The 22,264-nt window shown below is 46.6% G+C and overlaps 1 long non-coding RNA gene across 1 annotated transcript in view; it reads right to left on the minus strand.

Annotated features, from left to right (window-relative positions):
* LOC147114195 (uncharacterized) overlaps window positions 1–21,924 on the minus strand; it is a 38,455-nt gene extending 16,531 nt beyond the window's left edge. Inside the window, exon 1 of the long non-coding RNA XR_015079370.1 lies at window positions 21,733–21,924. This is a non-coding gene — a long non-coding RNA (uncharacterized LOC147114195). The remainder of the gene's footprint in view (window positions 1–21,732) is intronic.
* Window positions 21,925–22,264: the final 340 nt, after the last annotated feature.

Below are 22,264 nucleotides of genomic sequence, written 5' to 3' on the forward strand. Positions count from 1 at the left end.
GACTGAGATGAGGAGGAATATCTTCACCCAGAGAGTAGTGAACCTGTGGAATTCTCTACGACAGAAGGCAGTTGAGGCCAACTTACTTTTAAGGGATATGGGGAGAAGCCAGGGACAGGGTACTGAGTTTGGATGATCAGTCATGATCTCATTGAATAGCGGAGCAGGCTCGAGGGGCCGAATGGCCTACTCCTGCTCCTATCTTCTATGTTTCTATGTATTAAATATATTCAAGAAGGAGTTAGATATATTTCTTAAGGCTAAAGGGATCAAGGGATATGAGGAGAAAGCAGGGACAGAGTACTGAATTTGGATGATCAGCCATGATCATTAAATGATAGAACAGGCTCGAGGGGCCGAATGACCTACCCCTGCTCCTATCATCTATATTTCTATGGGCCAGAAATTCCAGGCCAGAAGCGTGAGTGCGGTCGGCTTACTCACACTTCTGGCCGTTGGAAATGCCGGCGTTCAGCATGAACAGCGCATGCGGGGAACGCCGGCATTTCCAGACCTCGAGCGCGTGCGACTGCACAGGCAGCGCTTGCGCAGTGAACTTCGTGGATTTCATTCATGAAATCCGTGAGGTTAAGTCCTTAGAAGTTACACTGAAAAAAAGCAAGTGTAAAGTGGTTCATTGGCTGCGGAGGAAGATATATTTTATCGTGGAGCTTTTGAAATGCAATATTTTTGTTTGGGAAAGGGAGGGAAGTTATTTTAAGAAATTTTAAGTAAGTTTTAAAGTTAAAATTTTTTTTTTTTTAAAGGGTTTTCAGAACGGTAGGTAGAAGGAGCAATTGTGGCTGTGTGAATGGAATGTGAGAATGAGTTATGTATGTATGTCCACATATATTCCTTTACGTATATGTATGTATGTTTTATATTCCTTTACTATGAATGTATGTTTTTAATTATGATTTTCCAATAAGTTACTTTCTCTGAAAGTCATAATTAAATAATACATTCATACACATAAGTAAAGGAATATATACATAACACGCAAAGGAATATATACAGACATACATACTTTCAGAAGCTCCACGATAAGAAATATCTTCCTCCGCAGCCTCTGTAGCAACTGTACCCATGCTTTTTTCATGTGTAAGTTGTAATGACTGGACCTCACTGAAAGCATTAATGAAAGCGGCGAATTATACTGCGCACGCGCTGCCTGTGCAGTCGCACGCGTTCTGCCTCTGAACCCCTTCGTTCAGAGGACAGGAAATGCCGGTTTTCCCCACATGCACTGTGCATGCTGAAAACCGGCATTTCATCCGGCCAGATGCGTAAGTACCCCGACCGTACTAGCGCATTTGGAAGGGAATTATTGGGCCAACATTTTACATGTCAATAAAATAAAAAATTTAACACTTGCACGACTTGCCCCCTCGCATCTGCGACTGAGGGTCCAAGGAGGTGCATTGCGCAAGAGGTCATCATCGCACGTATCCTCACACTGTTCCCTTTGGGGAACTGTATGAAGTGGTGGAAGGATTTATGGCCGTGATTAACGCTCATTCCGTGACCGTAACCATCTTTGAACCAGCCATTAGGGTGGTTAGTCCTATGGCGGGAGGGTTTTACGGGCTCCCACAACCCATCTGAGGGGGGGGGGGGCCACCAACACCCACGGACGCAAGTATCCCGCTGGATGTCCACCCAGAATTTAAAGTTGGAGCTCCGACTCCACTTGCCGGGACTGTCTGGAGTGGTGTTCAAAACCCTACTCCTTCTGGCCCAACGGCGGGGATGCTTACTGCTACGCAAAAGGCCCACTCCGCACAAAAGGTGACACCCATACGTTTCCTGCGCCTTTTCCCTCCCCGTGACTGGAGCCCTATGCTGCCATTTCACGTAGCTAATCGGATTGGGCGTTTGTCATAGCGGTAGGATCCCCGCCGCTGGGCCAGATCAGGGTAGGGTTTCGAACCCCGCTCCAGACAGTCCCGGCAAGTGGAGTCGGAGCTCCGGCTCTAAATTCTGGGTTGACATCCAGTGGGATATTTGCGTCCGTGGGTGTGGGTGGCCCCCCCTCCTTGTATAGCTTGTGGGAGCCCGTAAAACCCTCCCGCCATAGGACTAACCGCCCTAATGGCTGGTTCAAAGATGGTTACGGTCACGGAATGAGCGTTAATCACGGCCATAAATCCTTCCACCACTTCATACAGTTCCCCAAAGGGAACAGTGTGAAGACACGTATGACGACGACATTGCTAAATAAATAAATGGAATTAAAAAAATTCTTTTAGGGCTTTTAAAAGTCTTTAAATTGCTTTAATTCTCTTTAAAACTACTTCAGATTACTCAAAATAATGTAAACATTTAAAAAAGTTTATAAAAGTTACCAAAATCTTCAAAAAACTTCCAAAAACCTATTTAAACTGCTGCTTTGCATGTAAAAATGCTTAGCAGCTTGACAGAAACATTGGGGGCGTGTCCAGTGAAACTGAGACCTCAAGGGGCGTGTCTCACTTGCACTGCACGCTCCTGGGTCCGCGCTGGCTGCACTCCTGGGCGGCGTGACGTCATACGTTGCCCGGGAATGTGCTTTCAATTTCTCCAAGTTCAGGCGTCCCAGAAGCTGATCGGCAGGAGCGCGGGGTAAGTGCAAATACGGGGCTTGCACGCGCTGCAAGCCCCGTTCTGGAATTTCTGGCCCTATGTTTCTATTAAGCGTCTTATAGAATTCAGCGATCTTTAACTTTAGTTGAAGGTAAACGTCTGCGGAATACGCCTGATCTGGTGTAGCCCGAAAAGGGCCAGGACTAGTAATTATTCCTTCATTATTATGTTCTATAATGTTAAATGTTAGATTTTTAGAGTGAGGGTGAAGTAGCACAATCAGAAACCACAAGAACCAAAGACTGAGCAGTTTTACTGTCTCTGAACTGCTTCTGTAACCTCAGTCAATTCTAAACGACCTCTCCCTCTAACTTTCACTCCTCCTCTCTTTCTCTGTGAACAAGAGCCTTCCTTTCATTTGTTGACAATGGCCTCTCTTTCACCTGGTGGCTCTCAGGATTGAGAAGTTAGGCCTAGAAATTGTTTACCTTAGTGCCGGCCGTTACGCTGGTTTTCTTGAACAAATGACGGGTGCTTCGCTTCCGGCCGCTTTCAGTGCAGGGCCCGGTGGTCACCATTTTGGTAAGGGACATAGCGCAGCCATTGACAGCGCTGGCCTCTGCAATGTAAATTAGCAGATTGTGATGTCAATCAGCGTGCAATGCCTGACTTGATGCCACAATTGCTATTTTGGACGTTTTCACTCATCATTACGCTGGTTCCATAGTAGGCATAGAAAAGCGTGTGTATACATACTTTGGTTCTGTCTTCACAAAGGAGGACACAAATAACTTCCCAGAGATGTCAGGGAACATAGGGTCTAATGAGAGGGAGGAATTGAATGAAATCAGTATTTGTAGGGAAATGGTGTTAGGGAAATTGATGGAATGTTGTATGCAGAGAGATTCAGTCGATTAGGCTTATATTCGCTAGAGTTTTGAAGAATGAGAGGGGATCTCATTGTAACCTATAAATTCTAACAAGACTAGACAGACGAGATGCAGGAAGGATTTTCCAGAACCAGGGGTCAGTCTAAGGGTAAGGGATAAGCCATTTAGGACTGAGATGAGGAGGAATTTCTTCACCCAGAGAGTGGTGAACCTATGGAATCCTCTACCACACAAGGCAGTTGAGGCCAATTCGTTAAATATATTAAAGAAGGTGTTAGATATATTTCTTATGGCTAAAGGGATCAAGGGATATGGGGAGAAAGCAGGGACAGGGTACTGAATTTGGATGATCAGCCATGATCTCATTAAATGGCAGAACAGGCTCGAGGGGCTGAATGGCCTACTCCTGCTCCTATCTTCTATGTTTCTATGTAAAGCAGAGACACTGTCAGCGCTTCTTAAAAGGAAGTACACATCTTTCAGGTAAGTTTGGATTTAAGGTTTTGCACTTTTAAAATATTTTATTCAAGTAGTGGCTTGGTGCAATAGATGTTAACATTTTTAAAGTATGCAAGGAGTGCAGGGAGTGCTGCTGGATGCTTGCAAGGCTTTGGATGGTAAAGGAAGGTCTCTGAGAAGAGAGAAAATGCTGAAAATACTCAGCAGGTCAGTCAGCATCCATGGATAGAGAAACAGATTTGCTGTCTCAGGTGGAGATGCTGCCTGACCTGATGAGTATTTCCATCATTTTCTGCTTTTATTTCAGATTCCAGCATCCGCTCGCAGAAGGACGAGGAAGAAGCAGAAGGGGAAGACACAGAAGCAGAAGAGGAGGAAGCGGAAGGAAGGATGCAACCCAGCCAGCCCCTTTCTGGCCAAGGTATCCGGGATGGAATGTTTCGCATGCGGTACCACAACCCCAATTCCCCTTTCAATACTTGTCCCACAATTTATCTTCCTTCTGTCACTATCCATCACAGCGTCCTCTTGGCCTCAGTGCTGAAATAAAAGCCACCACAAAGAAAAATTTTAATCTAACTTTATACATCTATCCATTCAATATGAAATCAAGAAATCAACTATTCAAATCTGTTAGTGACTCTCTTGTGTGCCTTTGCCTATCCTACTGATGTCACACAGTGCTACCCCAGTAGCATGGCTGGTGGAAGGCTGCTGACTTTCAGTGGGAGACACTGCAGATGGCCTTGCTGGCCGACCTTGAGGAGCAGGTGGCTGGGAGTGTCAAATTGAGTGACGGTGTTTCTTCTGTTGATTCTTCTTCTTCTTCTTCTTCTTCTTCTTCTTCTCTCTCCTCTGGGCAGGCTGCATTTCTTGGGTGCATGAAATGAGGAAGACACAAGGGTAGAGGTGTGGTGAGGGGAGGACAGGAAAGCAAGAGCTGCATGCTTACACCATATGCACCCTGTAAATCAGAAGATATTGTGGGATGAGGGGGACGTGGGATGTGAGAAGGAGGATAATGTATGAGGATACCAGCATCTTGTATCCTTTCAGCCCCACCGCTGACCAAAGGCTCAGCCATGCCCCTGCCAAGAATGGCCAGCACTGTCTCCTCCAAGGAGGTGAGGTGAAGCTAGGAATGGGAGGTGTGCCTCGTGTTTAATTAAGATTGTTGGTAGGTGAGTGATAGGCGGGTGAGGTCGTGCAGTTTGTGAAGCTAGTGGTGCAGTTGGTAGGAGACGGCTTTTGAAGATGCTTCACTGACCTTAACCAGTGGTCTGAGGTCATGAAGCTTCTTTGGGCACTAGAGCCCAGTCGTGGGGGTGACACTGCTGGCAGTGACAGCCTCGGTGATCTGGTCTCACGTCGTTCTTTCTGGTGGGCCTCCTGGCCCCTGTGGGTAGAGGACCTCTCGTACAGTGTTGACCCCCTGCACAAAGCTGGGTGCCCCTTCCCTGGCTTGTTGAGCCATTTGTGTTAGTGCTGAAGCACTTTTACCATTTTTTTACATCCAGAAGGCAGTTCAGCTTTAAAAGCTGAAGCCTGCCATTTCAGAATTATTTTTAATTTTTTTTCAGAAGGCAGTTGAACTCTAAGGCCTAAAGGCTGCCTATATTTAAATGATTTTTATTTTTTTCATTTAAGAAGGCAGTTCCCCTTTAAGGGGTCAACTCTGCTTTCTAAAATGACAGGCTAGATTTAAGAGAACGCTGCATTGCTCCAGGGACGCTATAGCCACGCTTCATGGGGCCTCCTGCTGAGACTGTCACCCGGAACAGCGTGTTACACTGCAGGTTTTGCGCTGCGCTAATTTAAATCAGCAGGCAGCACTAAAATACCAGTTCTGCCTGCGCGTTTTTGCGGGCGGCCGTAAGCTTCGGCCCGGGGTGGCAAGTTTCCGGCCTAATCGAATTTCTAGGCTTTAATGTCCAGGGTAAGTCATTCAAAATTTTCTGGTGTTACAGTGCAGCCGCAGATTTCTCAGCATCAGCAAGTGTATTTTAAAAGCTTCGTATCCCGAGCAAATATTAGCTACTGTTCCTGTAACTGCTTTAAGTGAGCTATTCAGTTTTTCACTAACCTGTGTATTTCCACATCATTGCAACCCTTGTCCTAGGGCGTCAAGTATTCCATTTGTTAGCAGCTGAGATATGATGGCCTCACAGCAGAGGGAATATTGTAACCAAATGATTTATATTGCCAGTAAAGTGCAGAAATCTGTTATGAGTGTCAGGATAGTGGGTAATTTAAAGCGGATGCATCATAAAATGTTTGACAGTGGCAAGTCACACACAATTCTGTCTCGCTGTACATGTTGAATATCACTAGATTATATACACTGTTTATATATAAATAGAAGCAGACTAATTGTAAACAATATGAATCCGAATGTCATAGAGTCATAGGGCTCGATTTTGCCATTGAGGTCGGGCTGGGGCGTGTCAGGTGGTTTTCGTGTCAGGACCCCGACTCCGATGTGAAGTGGGAAAAAAGTGCGATTTTCCCCTAATTGGGCACTTGATTTCCAGCGTGTGGGAACCCCTGGCCCAATTAGTCTTTCCATCCTGGAAGTCGCCTCCGATGATATCATCAGTGCTGCTGAATTTAAGGCCTGCAAGCAGGCTTGCTTCTTCTGGAGACTGGAAACGCTTTGGACATTGTATGAAGGACTTCATTTACCGACCATGTCCACCAGCAGGCAAAAGTGTGCACCTCGCTTTGATGAGCCCTCCCTCCAACTCTGGTGCAGGGAGCAAGATCTAATAAGGAGATGCTCTTCCCTTCCTCAGGGAGAAAAAAGCCACCACAACAGACTAAAGCTGTGTGGCTGCAAGTGGCCCAGGAGGTCAATGCCATCGCTATGTGCTGCAGAACCTGGCTGCAATGCAGGAAGAGGTTTCATGACCTTCTCCGCACAGGAAAAGTATGACTTTCTCATCACCCTCAATCTCATCCCCATCGCCTCTCCTCACCAGCACTCTGCTTTGCCAACCTCATCCTCCACATCCCACTTGACACTGACATCCCTGCACCCTTACTCATTCCCTCTCTCTCTATGGTCACATTCACTTAACTATTCGACCATGCAGCCCTCACACTCCCCATCACTGTGACGCAATGACAACAGCTTACAACACACAGGGAGGGCCCTTTGACTCTTTCTAAGCATTTATGCTACGGATTCTCTATACTCACTCCTTCATTCTCACTCAAACTCCACTTTTGTCCCTCATTGCAGGAAAAGAGAGCCCACAATAAGAGGGAAAGAGCGAGGACAGGAGGGGGGCCACCCTCAGTAGCCCAGCTCACCACCTCGGAGGAGGCGGCCCTGGACATTGCCGGGATCGAGGAGGATTCCCAAGTGGGGGACGGACAGGCGGGCACATCACAGAAAGCTGGTGACAGAATAGTTTGGCATCTCTCTCATTGACATTGCATGAGTGACTGATAATGATTCTGATGCTCTAACAGATTGACTTATGATTATCTGCACAATTCAATGTGCATGCAACCTTTACCTCACATCTCTAACTCTTTCCTTTACTCCCCCACAGGACCATCGAGAGCCCCCCGTCCCCACTGTCCAAGAGGAAGAGCCTGAGCTTCCAGACTCCTCAGAGGAAGCTGCAACCTCTGAGGGCGCTCTGTCAGCAGAATTAAGCGCACCCTGTACCAGCGCAGACACTCACACCTTGGTGGGACCTTCGGGACATAGAGTAGAGTTGTCACCTGGTGTATCACAGCTCACAAGTGAGCATCAGCAGATGGTGGAGACAGGGACAGCAGTGGAGAGTCCTCGTCGCAGTGGAGAGGACGCTCCCAGCTCGGCTCTGCTGCATGTTGACCCTGTGCCTCCGGGTCCATCCAGAAGGAGAGCGGTGCGCGAACTCCAGGAACAGGTGCAGGAGTCTCTGGCAGGTTCTGTCTCCAGGGTCGATGCGAGTGTGGAGCGAATGGAGGAGTCCATCGCTAACATGAGCAGAGCCTTTGTGGAGGCGTTGGCACATGAAAGCATCACCACAGAAAGGATGGCAACCTCCGTGGAAAGGATGGCTACCTCCATGGAAAGGATGGCTACCTCCATGGTAAGGCTGGCTGCCATTGAGGAGGGGATGGCTAGGGTAGAGGAGAGGATGGCTACGTCCATGGAGGAGCTTAATTGCCAGGGTATGGAAAGCATGGTAATTGCTCAGAATAGACTGACATCTCTTGAGGAGCGATGGTCAGCTATTGAGCAAACAAACCAGACTTTCATGCAAGTCCTCTGGAGTAGGACTTCTAGTGCAAAAACGGGTCTTCATGGCCCCCCTGCAGTGCAGCAAGGTGCTGTCCAGCCACTTGCTAGCTCTGAAGTGGGGCTGACTCATGAGAGGGATGTTGGTTCCATACAACAAGGAAGTGGGGCTCCTCTCCAAACGCTCACATGACCATGCCACTGCAGAGCCCTCAGTCAGAGCCCCATCAGAGTCCCCACCCAACTGAGATTGGCATCTCAACCCCTGCACATCCACAGGAGCAGCAGACTGTTGCCGAGCCCTCACAGGTTCACAACCCCAGAGGATGCCCGGCAAAGGTGTCGAGACAGGAGCAGCAAGAAAGTGAGCAAGGGGCATTCACATCTGCTGAAGCCACAGGGGAAGCACCACGTAGGAGCACGCGTAAGCGGAAGATAATGCACAAGTAGTCACAAGGGTAGTCACTTGGGTGTAATGTTGTGTTTAATTTTGAAAAGCCATCAGTTGCTTATTGTCATAAAAAATTCTGATGGCAAACTGTTGCAGTTGTGGCATGTGTCATTTCGCTAATGGGACTGCCACATTGAGGGCTTAGAGCAACATATAATTGTCAGTATGGTGGTCAGAGTGATAGGAATCTGCAGGTTCTTGGCGATTGACGATGGTCTGATAAGAAGGTGTGAGGCAAAAATGTTTGATTGTGCAGGCTGAGCAAATCTGGCCAAGATGCGTGCGTCCCTTGCATCCCGGGCAACAATGTGGTCGCTCGCTGCTGCCTTCTGGCCTGTGCAGCTTCCGGTGGGTGAGCAGCAGCTTAGTGCTCCTGTTGTTGCTCCTGCAGTTGGTGGTGCTGTTGTTCATGGTTCTGCTGCTGCCATGGCTGGTCTTCGTCCGAATCTGATGTCCAGGAGGAAAGGGAATAAATGGTTCCCATGCTTCTGGTATATGCCTCAGTTGAGGAAGCTCTCAGTCAAGGTGGCGAGAGGGGTTTCCCAGGAGGTGACACTGGAGATGGGTATCAGGCTCCAAACTTCCACAACAATGGGTATGCCTGCTAAAAGTTCCCCCAGACCTGAGACAACAAAGTTCTGCCACCTGCAAATGAAGATTGCTGAAAACTCCTTTTTAATGGTGGAGCTGCAGCTGTTAGTAAGCAATCCACTTGTGAGGCCGCCAGGATTCACTGGCGTGTGCCAGAGGAGATGTGCAGGACATGGGAAAAGTGGTAAAATCAGAAAGGCCTCTCAAAATGGGATTATAGAGGCAATTAACTGGTTGTTAAGGACCTTAAGGGCCTATCCTACTTCTTGGAATTGGGATGGAAACGGGGTCAGAAAACACGCATTTGGGAAAATTGTTTGGAAGCGGGATCGGGCCCGCCCGTCATTTTTTGCGATTTTACCACTTCAGACGCCTCTAATCCCGCCTCCTTGGGTCTGGTAAAATCGAGCCCATAGAGTCATGGGAAAAATTTGGTTGCTTTGCGCCTCACGTTAACGCCTCCTGCTCCTATCTTTTATGTTTCTATGTTTCCATTGCTTCTACCTTTTCCACTTCTACCGATATTTTGTCAGCATTCACCTCCTTAGTAAACACCGATGCAATGTACTCATTGAGTATTCTAGCCTTGCCCTGCACCTCTAAGCATATATCACCTTCTTTGTCCCTAATAGGCCCCACCCCGCCTCTTACTACCCAATTACTGTTTACATGCCGGTAGAAGATTTTTGGGTTCCCTTTTATGTTAACCGCCATTCTACTCTCATATTCTCTCTTTGCCAATTTTATTTTCATTTTCACTTCCCCTCTCAACTTATTGTATTAAGTCTGGTTCTCCCTTGAAGAATTCACCTGACATGCATCATATACCCTCTTTTTTTGCTTCACCATCTTCTCTATCTCCCTCGTCATCCAAGGAGCCCTTGCTTTGGTTCCCTTACCCTTCCCTCTTGTTGGAATGTACCTAGCCTGTACTTGGAACATCTCTTCCTTAAAGATCACCCATTGTTCCGTTACAGTTTTTTCTGTCAGTCTTTGGTTCCATTTTACCCTGGCTATATCCTTTCGCATCCCATTGAAGTTAGTCCTATTCCAGTTTAGATGTTCCACTCTAGATTGTTCCTTGCTCCTCTCCATTGCTAATCTAAATCTTATGATACGATGATCACTCGTACCCAAGTGTTCTCCCACAGACACTTGGTCAGACAGGACTATGGAGTTTAGCCCATGTGATTGACAGCCATGTGTGAACAGTCAGCCTCCTGACATCAGTAGTAGGCAAAATGCTAGAATCTATTATTAGAGACATGGTAACAGGGCACTTAGAAAATTGTAATACAATAGGCAGAGTCAACATGGTTTTATGAAAGGGAAATTGTGTTTGACAAATCTGTAAGGGGTTTCCTCTTCGAGGTCGCAGAGGTTTCTCTCACCAGAGGCCTCTCTCTCTCTTTTGCACTGTAAAACCTTGAGTGGTTCGACCCACTCACCCCTTAGATTCTAGACACTGGACTTAGGTGCAGGAACTACAATGTAGAGAAGACTCTTATAGACCAAGTTTAATGAATCAAAATGGAATTTTATTGCATATGGAAAAACAAATCAAATGCAAGCAGATAAGAGGGTACATGGGAGGGAAAACAAATCAAAACAATACAGTACTAGCTAAAATAGATACAGACATATTATACTTTACAAAAGTCATCATGAAATGGGGAAACACACGGAACATCGAGGGACAACAACTCATGTTGATTATACCCAAAATGACCACCCCCTTAAACCTAACTAGATCCAATTATGAAGGGCCTGAAACATGCTCACCAATCCAGTTGGAAAAGTATAGAGTTTTGAAACAGGTCTGCGTTTTGATCCCCTCAGGCGTCCTGTTTCCTCGTGGTCAGTGGAGCCACAGTGGGCTGCGCCACACCTCACTCTCTTTCTCAAGGTGAAGGTCATGGAGAGGCTGGACACTGACGGGCCTGGATGTCGGCGGAGATCATCTGCTTGACCACGGTTGGAAGCCGCTAGCCGGCTTTCATATAGGTTTCTTCAGTAGTTTTACTACCCTCCCATTTCGTCAACGGCCCGGGGTTGGTTGATGATCTCCCGATGTTTTACCCTGGGGCGGGACGCCGGCTCGGACCGTCTTCTTCTCCGAACTCCAGCTGCTATCGAAGGTAACGGCTATTACCGACGATCCCACGAAGATGATGAAGAAAGGAACCTCTCTCTTCCCAATATCTAAGATGAAGCTTCCTTCTCTTTTTTCTACCCCCGGTGTCTCCCAATTATACTTCTCAGCAGAAGCCCTTATCTCGCGCCAAATCAGGTTGGTCTTTTGTTTTAATTTTGGCGGGCTGGTTGCACAACGGGGTAGTTATTATATTTAAACTGCTTTCGGGATGGCCGGTGATGGTCATCTCTGGTCTGGAATGACCTGGTAATGTTTTAATGTCTTCTTGATGTCTTTAGTGGGTCCTTGATGCGTTCTTTATGAATATGGAACTGTTCCCCTTTGTCTGGGTAAACATTTAGATGGCCTTTATCTACAGGCCGATCTGACTGGATCTGCATCCAATCTTTATGTATGTGTGGGTGTCTGGTTTCGTTCTCTCAGAAACGGCTTCCAGAACCTACTGTGGGTTGAATCCACAAAGCTGTCTGAGGACTGCAGGAACCATTTTAAAATGTCCCCATAAGTTGGTCACGGGGTCTGGCGGCCATTTTGAATGCCCCTTTTTCCTGGGCTTCTTTTAAAACAGTCTTTAAAATCATGGCCTCTTCTGCCATTCGACCCTTATTAATAGAATATCAATTTTGCGAATCCTACAAATCTGTTAGAGTTTTTTGAAGATGTAACTAGTAGGATGGATAAGGGGGAACCAATGGATGTGGTTTATTTGGATTTGTAAAAAGCATTGAATAAGGTGCCACACAAGAGGTTATTACACAAAATTAGGACTCATGGGATTGGGGGTAATATATTAGCATGGATTGAGGATTGGTTAATGGACAGAAAGTAGCGTAGGAATAAACGGAACTTTTTCAGGTTGGCAGGCTGTAACTAGCGGGGTACTGCAAGGATCAGTGCTTGGGCCTCAGCTATTTATAATCTATAACGACTTAGATGAAGGGACTGAGAGTCCTAGGCCCAACCATCTTCAGCTGTTTCATCAATGACCTTCCCTCCATCATAAGGTCAGAAGTGGGGATGTTCACTGATGATTGCACACTGTTCAGCACCTTTCGAGACTCGTCAGATACTGACGCAGTCCATGTTGTAGGGGGGGCATCTATTTCCTGGTTTATGGTAACATACCTGGCCAGCAGCCTTTTTGCCTGCTGCACTGTAAACCAATTTTAACAGCGGTTCCGAATCGCTACCCCACCTTTCAGTTCTGACTGGAGGACTTACAATTAATAATGATGTTAAAACGGACAATTTGTTTGGATATGAGCAAAGTCAAAATTTATTAAACTAAGGAACCATCATCAAATATAAACTATACCACACGAACACAGTAAATAAATAAATGCAGTATATATATGTAGCCTGGCGAAATGGAGCAGCACAGGACACGAACTTTCGTTTTTGGGGTTTTTTTATTCTGTATTAATAACTTGGGTCTAGGTTTAGGATGAAATTGTAAATACATAAAACACAGTCGATAAAATACGGCAGTGGCTTGCTGTAAAACAGAACATGAGGTAAACCACAGGTGCAGGTAGTTAATTAGCTAACAATCATTATACAAAACAAAACATATCATACCATACATTCGTATGTCCCGTTATCACTTGTTACCTCTTACAAGCAAACAGAAAGTATTAAACTCGTTCGAAACGTAGCCCCAAGGACTCAACAACAATTTTAACAAAGGTTAACACCAGCACATGGTGGGACAATCTGCAAGCATCCCCGTGATATCGAGTGATTTGGGAAACAATATCACTTTAAAACTATGTCTGGCTGCACTAAATGCTGTTTTAGTTGTACTTTACGCAGACTAAGTTCATTTCAAAAGTCATATTCACCCCAACTCTCCTCAGAGCACATCCCTCACGCTGGATCTAGAAAATGGAGGCTGTGAAGAAAGGGGAGGTTCCTTTGGCATCACATGGCCCTTCCCATAACCCTTTTCTCCTTTTTTCAAATTCTAAAGGGGAAAATGAACCGCGCCATCTAGTGGACTTAAATATTCACTGCATTTTCCCACTTGGCTACATATATAAAAGTATATAATAAGGGGGTACACACGGCAAAAGCGAGGGATACAGTGGCTATAATGTTATTTAAACAATCTTAGCAATTCCCTTAAATCACCACCCCAAAGTCCTTGCTAGGTTGTCTTGTTTGAGGAGCCAAAACACTCTGCTCACCTGATCCAGCGAAGTAAAAAGAGAAGAGACCCGATAGCTTCTCAGTAGCTATCTTTATACCTGTGCTGCTGCCGCTCTGGCTGGAAAAATTCCCGCCTAAAGTTCCAGTCCACAAACAAAAGGGCTGTGATTGGCTGCTGAATTGCTTGTTTAAACATAGCCAGCCATAATCGACCTCGGGTCAGGTAGGCAACTCCTGACCTCCCTGGTTTAATTGACAGGTCTTTCATTCTGCTGCCGCTCCGTCTGACCAGTACACAAAAAAGGGACTGTGATTGGCTGTTGAGTCATAGCCAGCCATAATCGACCTCGGGTCAGGAAGGCAACTCCTGACCTCCCTGGTTTGATTGACAGGTCTTTCACACAAACACATTACAAGCTGTAAACCTCTGTGTTTGACCGGGCTCCAAAGCACAAGCCTTAAAAGATGTTCCTTCTCAATGTGTGTGAATACTTCCCCAAATTTCCTTGACTCTGTTGTAGTCTAGTCCAGCAGTCTTTCGTGGCTCTGAACATGCTTCAAAACATTGATCTGACCCAGAGGCAATTCAAAAACACATAAATCTTCATCCACGATGTGGACCAATGTTTCTCTTGTTTTCAGGGGAATTTTGCGAAACCCTTACAGTGTCCATATGCAGCAAGACCTGGACAACATTCAGACTTGGGCTGACAAGTGGCAAGTAACATTCGCACCACACAAGTGCCAGGCAATGACCATCTCCAACAAGCGAGACTCTAACCATCTCCCCTTGACATTCAATGGCATTACCATCACTGAATCCCCCACTATCAACATCCTGGGGGTTACCATTGATCAGGAACTGAACTGGACCAGCCATATAAATACTGTGGCTACAAGAGCAGGCCAGAGGCTGGGAATTCTGCGGCCAGTGTCTCACCTCCTGTCTCCCCAAAGCCTTTCCACCATCTACAAGGCACAAGTCAGGAGTGTGATGGAATACTCTCCACTTGCCTGGATGAGTGCAGCTCCAACAACACTCAAGAAGCTCGACACCATTCAGGATAAAGCAGCCCGCTTGATTGGCACTTCATCCACCACCTTCAACATTCACTCCCTCCACCACTGGCGCACTGTGGCTGCAGTGTGTACCATCTACAAGATGCACTGCAGCAACTCGCCAAAGCTCCTTCAACAGCACCTTCCAAACCCGCGACCTCTACCAATTAGAAGGACAAGGGCAGCAGACGCATGGGAACATCACCACCTACAAGTTCCCCTCCAAGCCAAACATCATTCTGACTTGGACCTGTATCGCCGTTCCTTCACTGTCGCTGGGCCAAAATCCTGGAACTCCCTTCCTAACAGCATTGTGGGTGTACCTACACCATATGGACTGCAGCGGTTCAAGAAGGCGGCTCACCACCATCTTCTCAAGGGCAATTAGGGATGGGCACTAAATGCAGGCCTAACCAGCGACGCCCACATCCCATCAATGAATAAAACAAAACATATCCAAGTTTGCTGATGATACAAGGTTAGGTGGGAAAGTAAACTGTGAGGAGGAGGCAAAGAGGCTGCAGAGGGATATAGTCAGGTTGACTGAGTGGGCAAGAACATGGCAAATGGAATAGAATGTGGGGAAGTGTGAAGTTATCCACTTTGGTAGGAAAAACAAAAAAGCAGAATATTTTTTGAATGGTGAGAGATTGGGAAATGTTTGCATTCAGAAGGACCTGGGTGTCCTTGTACACGAATCACTGAAAGTTAACATGCAGGTACAGCAAGCAATTAGGAAAGCAAATGGTATGTTAGCTTTTGTTGCAAAGGGATTAGAGTATAAGAGTAAAGAAGTCTTACGACAATTATACAGGGCATTGGTGAGGCCGCACCTGGAGTATTGTGTACAGTTCTGATCTCCTTACCTAAGGAAAGACATACTTGCCTTAGAGGGAGTGCAACAAAGATTCACTAGACTGGTTCTTGGGTTGAGGGGATTGCCCTATGAGGGGAAATTGAGTAGACTAGGAATATATTCCCTAGAGTTTAGAAGAATGAGAGGCGATCTACAACATCAACAACAATAACAACAACGACTTGTTTTTATATAGCGATTTTAACGTAGTAAAACGTCCCAAGGCGCTCCACAGGAGTATTTTAAGACAAAAAATTTGACACCAAGCCACATAAGGAGAATTTAGGGCAGGTGACCAAATGCTTGGTCAAAGAGGTAGGTTTTAAGGAGTGTCTTAAAGGAGGAAAGAGAGGTGGAGAGGTGGAGAGGTTTAGGCAGGGAATTCAAGAGCTTAAGGCCTAGACAACAGAAGGTACGGCCACCAATGGTTGAACAATTATAATCAGGGATGCTCAAGAGGGCAGAATTAGAGGAGCACAGATATCTCGGGGGGTTGTGGGGCTGAAGGAGATTACAGAGATAGGGAGGGACGAGGCCAGGAGGGATTTGAAAACAAGGGTGAGAATTTTGAAATTGAGGCTTTGCTTAACCGGGAGCCAGTGCAGGTCAGCGAGTACAGGGGAGATGGGCGATTGGGACTTGGTGCAAGTTAGGACACAGGCAGCTGAGTTTTAGATGACCTCAAGTTTACGTAGGGTAGAATGTGGGAGGCCAGCCAGGAGTGCGTTGGAATAGTCAAGTCTAGATGTAACAAAGGCATGAATGAGGGTTTCGTCAGCGGATGAGCTGAGACAAAGACGGAGACAGGCGATGTTACGGAGGTGGAAACAGGCAGTCTTAGTTATGCTGCGGATATGTGGTCGGAAGCTCATTTCAGGGTCAAATATGAACAGTGTGGTTCAGCCTCAGACCGATGTTAGGGAGAGGGATGGAGTCAATGGCTAGGGAACGGAGTTTGTGGCGGGGACCAAAAACAATGGCTTTGGTCTTCCCAATATTTAATTGGAGCAAATTTCTGCTCCTCCAGAATTGGATGTTGGACAAGCAGTCTGACAATTTAGAGACCGTGGAGGGGTCGAGAGAAGTGTTAGTGAGGTAGCGCTGGGTGTCGTCAGCGTACATGTGGAAACTGACGCTGTGTTTTCTGATGATGTTGCCAAGGGGCAACATGTAGTTGAGAAATAGGAGGGGCCAAGGATAGATCCTTGGGGGACACCAGAGGTAACGATGTGGGAGCAGGAAGAGAAGCCGTTGCAGGTGATTCTCTGGCTACAATTAGATAGATAAAAATGGAACCAGGCGAGTGCAGTCCAACCCAGCTGGAAGATGATGGAGAGGTGTTGGAGGAGGATGGAGTGGTCAACTGTGTCAAAGGCTGCAGACAAGTCAAGAAGGACGAGGATGGATAGTTTACCTTTGTCACAGTCATAAAGGATGTAATTTGTGACTTTGATGACAGCCGTTTCGGTACTGTGGCAAGGGCGGAAACCTGATCGGCGGGATTCAAGTTTTGGAATTGTGGGAAAGATGGGCACGGATTTGGGAGGCGACAACACGTTCAAGGACTTTGGAGAGGAAAGGGAGGTTGGAGAAGGGGGCGATAGTTTGCAAGGACGGAGGGGTCAAGGGTTGTTTTTTTGAGGAGAGGGGTGATGATGGCAGATTTGAGGGAGAGGGGGACAGTACCTGAGGAGAGAGAACCATTAACAATGTCAGCTAACATGGGAGCCAGAAAAGGAAGTTGGGTGGTCAACAGTTTGGTGGGAATAGGGTCAAGGGAACAGGAAGTGGGTCTCATGGACAAGATGAGCGTGGAGAGGTCATGAGGGGAGATCGGAGAGAAACTGGAGAAAGATGTGAGTTCAGGGCGAGGTTCAGGGGGGATCCTTAGAGGAAGTTTGGCCCGGTGGGCTAGGGGAAGGAAGGGAACTGGTAGAGGCAGCTGAACGGATGGTCTCAATCTTAGAGACAAAGAAGTCCATGAGCTCCTCACACTCAGAGGTTGTCAGAGGTGAGGGTGGAGGGGACAGGAGAGAGGGGTTTAAGAAGACGGTTAGCAGTGGCGAATAGAAGCCGGGGTTTATCTTTGCATTCCAGAATGATTCTGGAATAGTGAGCAGTTTTGGCAGATGAGAGCAGGACCCGAAAATGCTTCATGTGGTCCATCCAGATCTGGCGGTGAATGGCTAAACCAGTTGTCTGCCATATCCGTTCAAGTCTGTGTTCCTTGGACTTAAGGAAGCGAAGATGAGGGCCGTACCGGCGGAACGGCCAGGGTGAGAGGGGGTGGTGGAAGGGGGATGTGGGTGGGGAGCTATACGAGGAAGTGGTCAGAGATGGCCTTATCTGCGATTGACACGGCGGGAGTAGCAAGGCCAAAAGAGATGGCAAGGTCGAGGGGGTGACCATGAATATGGGTTGGGGAGTTTACATGGAGGGAGAGATTAAGGGGGGATAGGAGGCTAGTGAATTCAGAGGAGAGAGAGCCTGATGAATTGAGATGGAGGTTGAAATCACCAAGGATGAGAAGTCGCTCAGTGCAGAGGCTGATGGAGGAAAGCAGTAAAGATATCTTGGTAATAAAATTTTTATGGTACTTGGGTGGGTGGTAGAGAACGAGAATTTTAAATGAGAGGTGAGGGGGTGGAATAAGGCGAGATGCTCAAAGGAGAAGAAAGTGCCGGAGGAGTAAGGGGACAGACCAAGGTGTGATTTGTTAATGAGATCCACACCACCACCATGGCAAGTGATTGAAGGTATAGCTTAATTGAAACATATAGGCCTAGAAATTGGGTTGGGGCGCCAAAGTGGCGCAAAAGTCGCCTGAGCGCAGGATTTAGCGCAGCGTTCGAGGCTTTAGCGATCGTCAGATATTCAGTTCCATTGCCCCTAGAGGGAGACGGGGCGAGGCTCGAGGCACTCCGCGTCCCTCTTAGGGCGCTGAAACTGAATATCGCAACGCAACGTGCCACAGCGCCACACGCTGCAGCACGGCACGCTGCGGTACTGCAGGCCTTCCTCCCATTGTTAAGGGGAGGGGCCTGCAACAGCGCGATCCCCGCTCGCGAGTGCCGGCAAACGAGCCCGGCACCAAGAAGAAGTGCCGGGCTCTCGGAAAACAGCCAGCAATGCCACGGGGGGGGGGGGGGTCAGGAGGCCGGGGACGGAGTTGCTGGCAGGCGGCCCGCACCTCCACCTTAACTTGCGCTGCTGCCGGCACAGTAAGGCCCCGTGAACCGGGCGCGGGTAGCGAACGGCGCAACTGCGGCGTTCGCTACCAAATATCGCGAACGGGGCGCTGCGCACACCGATGACATCATCGGTGGCGGCGCAGCGCAAATGGCTAACGCCACCATTAGCGTCCCTGCTGAATATCGCGGGAGGCGCAGCCAGTGGCGCTACAGCCGCTGACTGCCTCTTTAGGCGCTAACAGGTGGCGCTACTCACCCAATTTTTCCCCCATAAAATTCTTAAGGGGCTTGACAGAGTTAATGCTGAGAAAATGTTGCCCCTGGCTGGGGAAATCTAGAACACGGTATCACAGTCTCATAATAAGGGGTTGGCCATTTGGGACTGAGATGAGGAGAAATTTCTTCACTCAAAGAGTTGTGAATCTTTGGAATTCTTTAACCCAGAGGGCTGTGGATGCTCAGTCGTTAATATATTCAAGACAGAGATCGATAAATTTTTGGCCACTAAGGGAATTAAGGGATATGGGGATCGGGCGGGAAGGTGGAGTTGATATAGAAGATCAGCCATGATCTTGTTGAATGGCGGAGCGGGCTCGAAAGGCCAAATGGCCTACTCCAGCTCTAACCTTATGTTCTTATTGTTCTTATAAGCAAGTAATACTATTGAGACTGAGTTCTAGCATCAGTAGAATTATTCAGGCAACCACCGCCACTATTTGCTGATCAGATCGATGAATTCTATTTCCATCTTTTTATATAATTGCACTTCATGTACTCAATCAACTATTGTCAAGTTCACCAGCTTGTGGGAAATACCATTAATACATAAAGGTTTAAGGTATTCAGGGCAATACAGGAATGCAATATAACACAAAATGAGAAATGACTATCTGGCCTATCAAAGACAATGGGGTAGATCTTGACTTTGTGCCATAGTGTAAAACGGATGATAGTGAGTCGTCAGCCCGGTTTACATCTCTCCTGATTTTTATTTGTTGGATATTTCATTGACTTCAATGGAAATAAAAATGGGGAAAGATGCAAAACGGGCGGACAACTCGTTATCGCCTGTTTTGCACTATGGCACAAAGTCAAGATCTACCCCAATCACACAATATCTATTCAAAGTTTTAATCTATGCTCACTTTCCACAGATTTTCACTGTACCAATGAGACAAGAATCACCATGTTCCATAGGGTATTTGATTCTGTTTGTTTACACGTTCCTAAAGCTTCAGCCCTGCTCTTAACCACATATTTGTTCAGCTCCTTTTTGAAGGAAATATTGCAGCGTTAACTGTTTTTGCTGAGAGGCCTTTCTACCTATCCATTACTCCCTGAGAAAGAAATGCTTCTAATCTCCAGCATTATCTGGGGTTTGCTCATTTTGTACTTGTTTTTGATTTGTTCATGGGATGTGGGCATCACTGGCAAGGCCAGCATTTATTGCCCTTCCCTAGTTGCCCTTGAGAAGGTGGTGATGAGCCGCCTTCTTGAACCACTGCAGACCGTGTGGTGAAAGTACTCCCACAGTGCTGTTAAGGGGGGGGAGTTCCAGGATTTTGACCCAGCGGCGATGAAGGAATGGCAATATATATCCAAGTCAGGATGGTGTGTAACTTGGAGGGGAACTTCCAGGTGATGGTGTTCCAATGCGCCTGCTATGCTTGTCCTTCTAGGTAGTAGAAGTATTGGATTTGGGAGGTGCTGCCGAAGAAGCCTTGGTGAGTTGCTGCAGTGCATCTTTTAGATGGTACACACTGCAGCCTGCAGCCACAGTGCACCGATGGTGGAGGTAGTGAATGTTTAAGGTGGTGGATGGGTGTCAATCAAGTGGGCTGCTTTGTCCTGGATGGTGTTGAGATTTTTGAGTGTTGTTGGAGCTGCACTCATCCAGGCACATGGAAAGTATTCCATCACACTCCTGACATGCCTTGTAGATGGTGGAAAGGCTTTGGGGAGTCAGGAGGTAAGACACTCACTGCAGTATACCTAGCCTCTGACCTGCTCTTGTTGCCACAGTATTTATGTGGCTGGCCCAGTTAAGTTCCTGGTCAATGGCGACCCCCAGGATATTGATAGTGGAGGATTCGGCGATGGCAATGCCGTTGAATGTCAAGGAGCGGTGGTTAGACTCTCGCTTGTTGGAGATAGTCATTACCTTGACTTGTGTGCCGTGAATCTTGTACTTACATCTCATTCTTTGCTCACAGTTCAAATAAAATGGCCTGATTACACCCGCATTTTCAAAAGTGGGATCATGTCCAGTATCAAATATGAAAACACACTGTTAGATTTCCTTCATAACGGAGAGCCCTAAGTCCCAGAGTTCACTCTCTGAACCTTCTCCAACACACCAACCTTATATTAAATGTGCAAACATTTCACACAATATTACAAATATTGTTTTGTGAATGATCGACACAAGGTTATAATAAATCATTTCTAATTTATAAATATATATTTCAATAATTGATTAGCCTCTTTGATAACAGTCCCACATTAACAGATTACTGTCAGTAAATTAAACCAAATCCTTTTCCTTTCTCTGCTTTACCAAAGGACTTTCATTGTGTAGATGAATCAAGTTTCCTATTCTAATATATGTTGCATTACCTTTGTCCACATTAAAATCCATATCAGTCTTTAGCTTGTACTCCTATTAATCTTTGAATACTGCCAATCTCCATTACAGTAACAAGTTACATTTTCGGGAGGGTACTTGTAGAGGTCCCGCATGAAATAGTTTGAAAATCACTGGTTTATATATCACAGAATCACAGAAACCCCACAGTGCAGATAGAGGCCATTTTGGCCCATCGAGCCTGCACCGACACATATCCCACCCGATCCCCGTAACCCCTACACCAACACATATCCCACCCTATCCCTGTAACCCCACGTAGCAACATAGAAGATAGGAGATAGGAGCAGGAGTAGGCCATTTGGCCCCTCGAGCCCGAGAGTGTTCTGGATATCCAATGCCAAATGCTGCATAACAGGCTAACTCATCACCAATTACTTAATCCAGCTCCTCCTGTGAGATAGCAGTTAGCCACTAGAGGTCAGACTTGTTACAACAAAAAAACAAGGCTTCCAAATCCTGATTAGATATTTCCAGGATAATACGTACCTTGTCCCAGTTCATGGCCCGGATTTTCTGGTTAGTGGTGAATGAACAGCGCCAGCTGTTCATTGCATTTACACGTGCCCACAGACTTTCTGTGGGATTTTGTGCTAGAAACTGTGGTGATTCGAAAACCTTTTTGGCGCAGCACGCTCTCCAGAGGATCTGGGACTTGCATGAACAGAGCAAGCAACAGTGTATCTCCTGAACCAATCAGTTTGAAGAATTGTTACTGAGCCGTGCAGAGTCTGAACCAGGAAGTGTCAGTTAATAATATTTAACTCAATGTAAAATCAGGTACAGAAAGCAAAATAAAGCGAGGGGAAAAAAGATGGGATTAAGAGAGAGAGAGATAAAAGAGACAGAAAGAAAAAGTTAAAAAATAAATTGATTTAATTTTTAAAAATTTTTAAATCTCCAACAATAATGAGACTCCACACCTTTTCAGTGCTAGAGAGGTGGTTTGGCAGTAATTAAGACTTAGCATGCTGTTAAAAATGTACTTACACTGGAATGGAGAAGTCCTAACTTTTTGTGG

This window comes from Somniosus microcephalus, chromosome 8, assembly GCF_052327205.1.
Source record: "Somniosus microcephalus isolate GS21.2 chromosome 8, FLI_Smic_1.0, whole genome shotgun sequence".
NCBI classification, from domain to species: domain Eukaryota; kingdom Metazoa; phylum Chordata; class Chondrichthyes; order Squaliformes; family Somniosidae; genus Somniosus; species Somniosus microcephalus.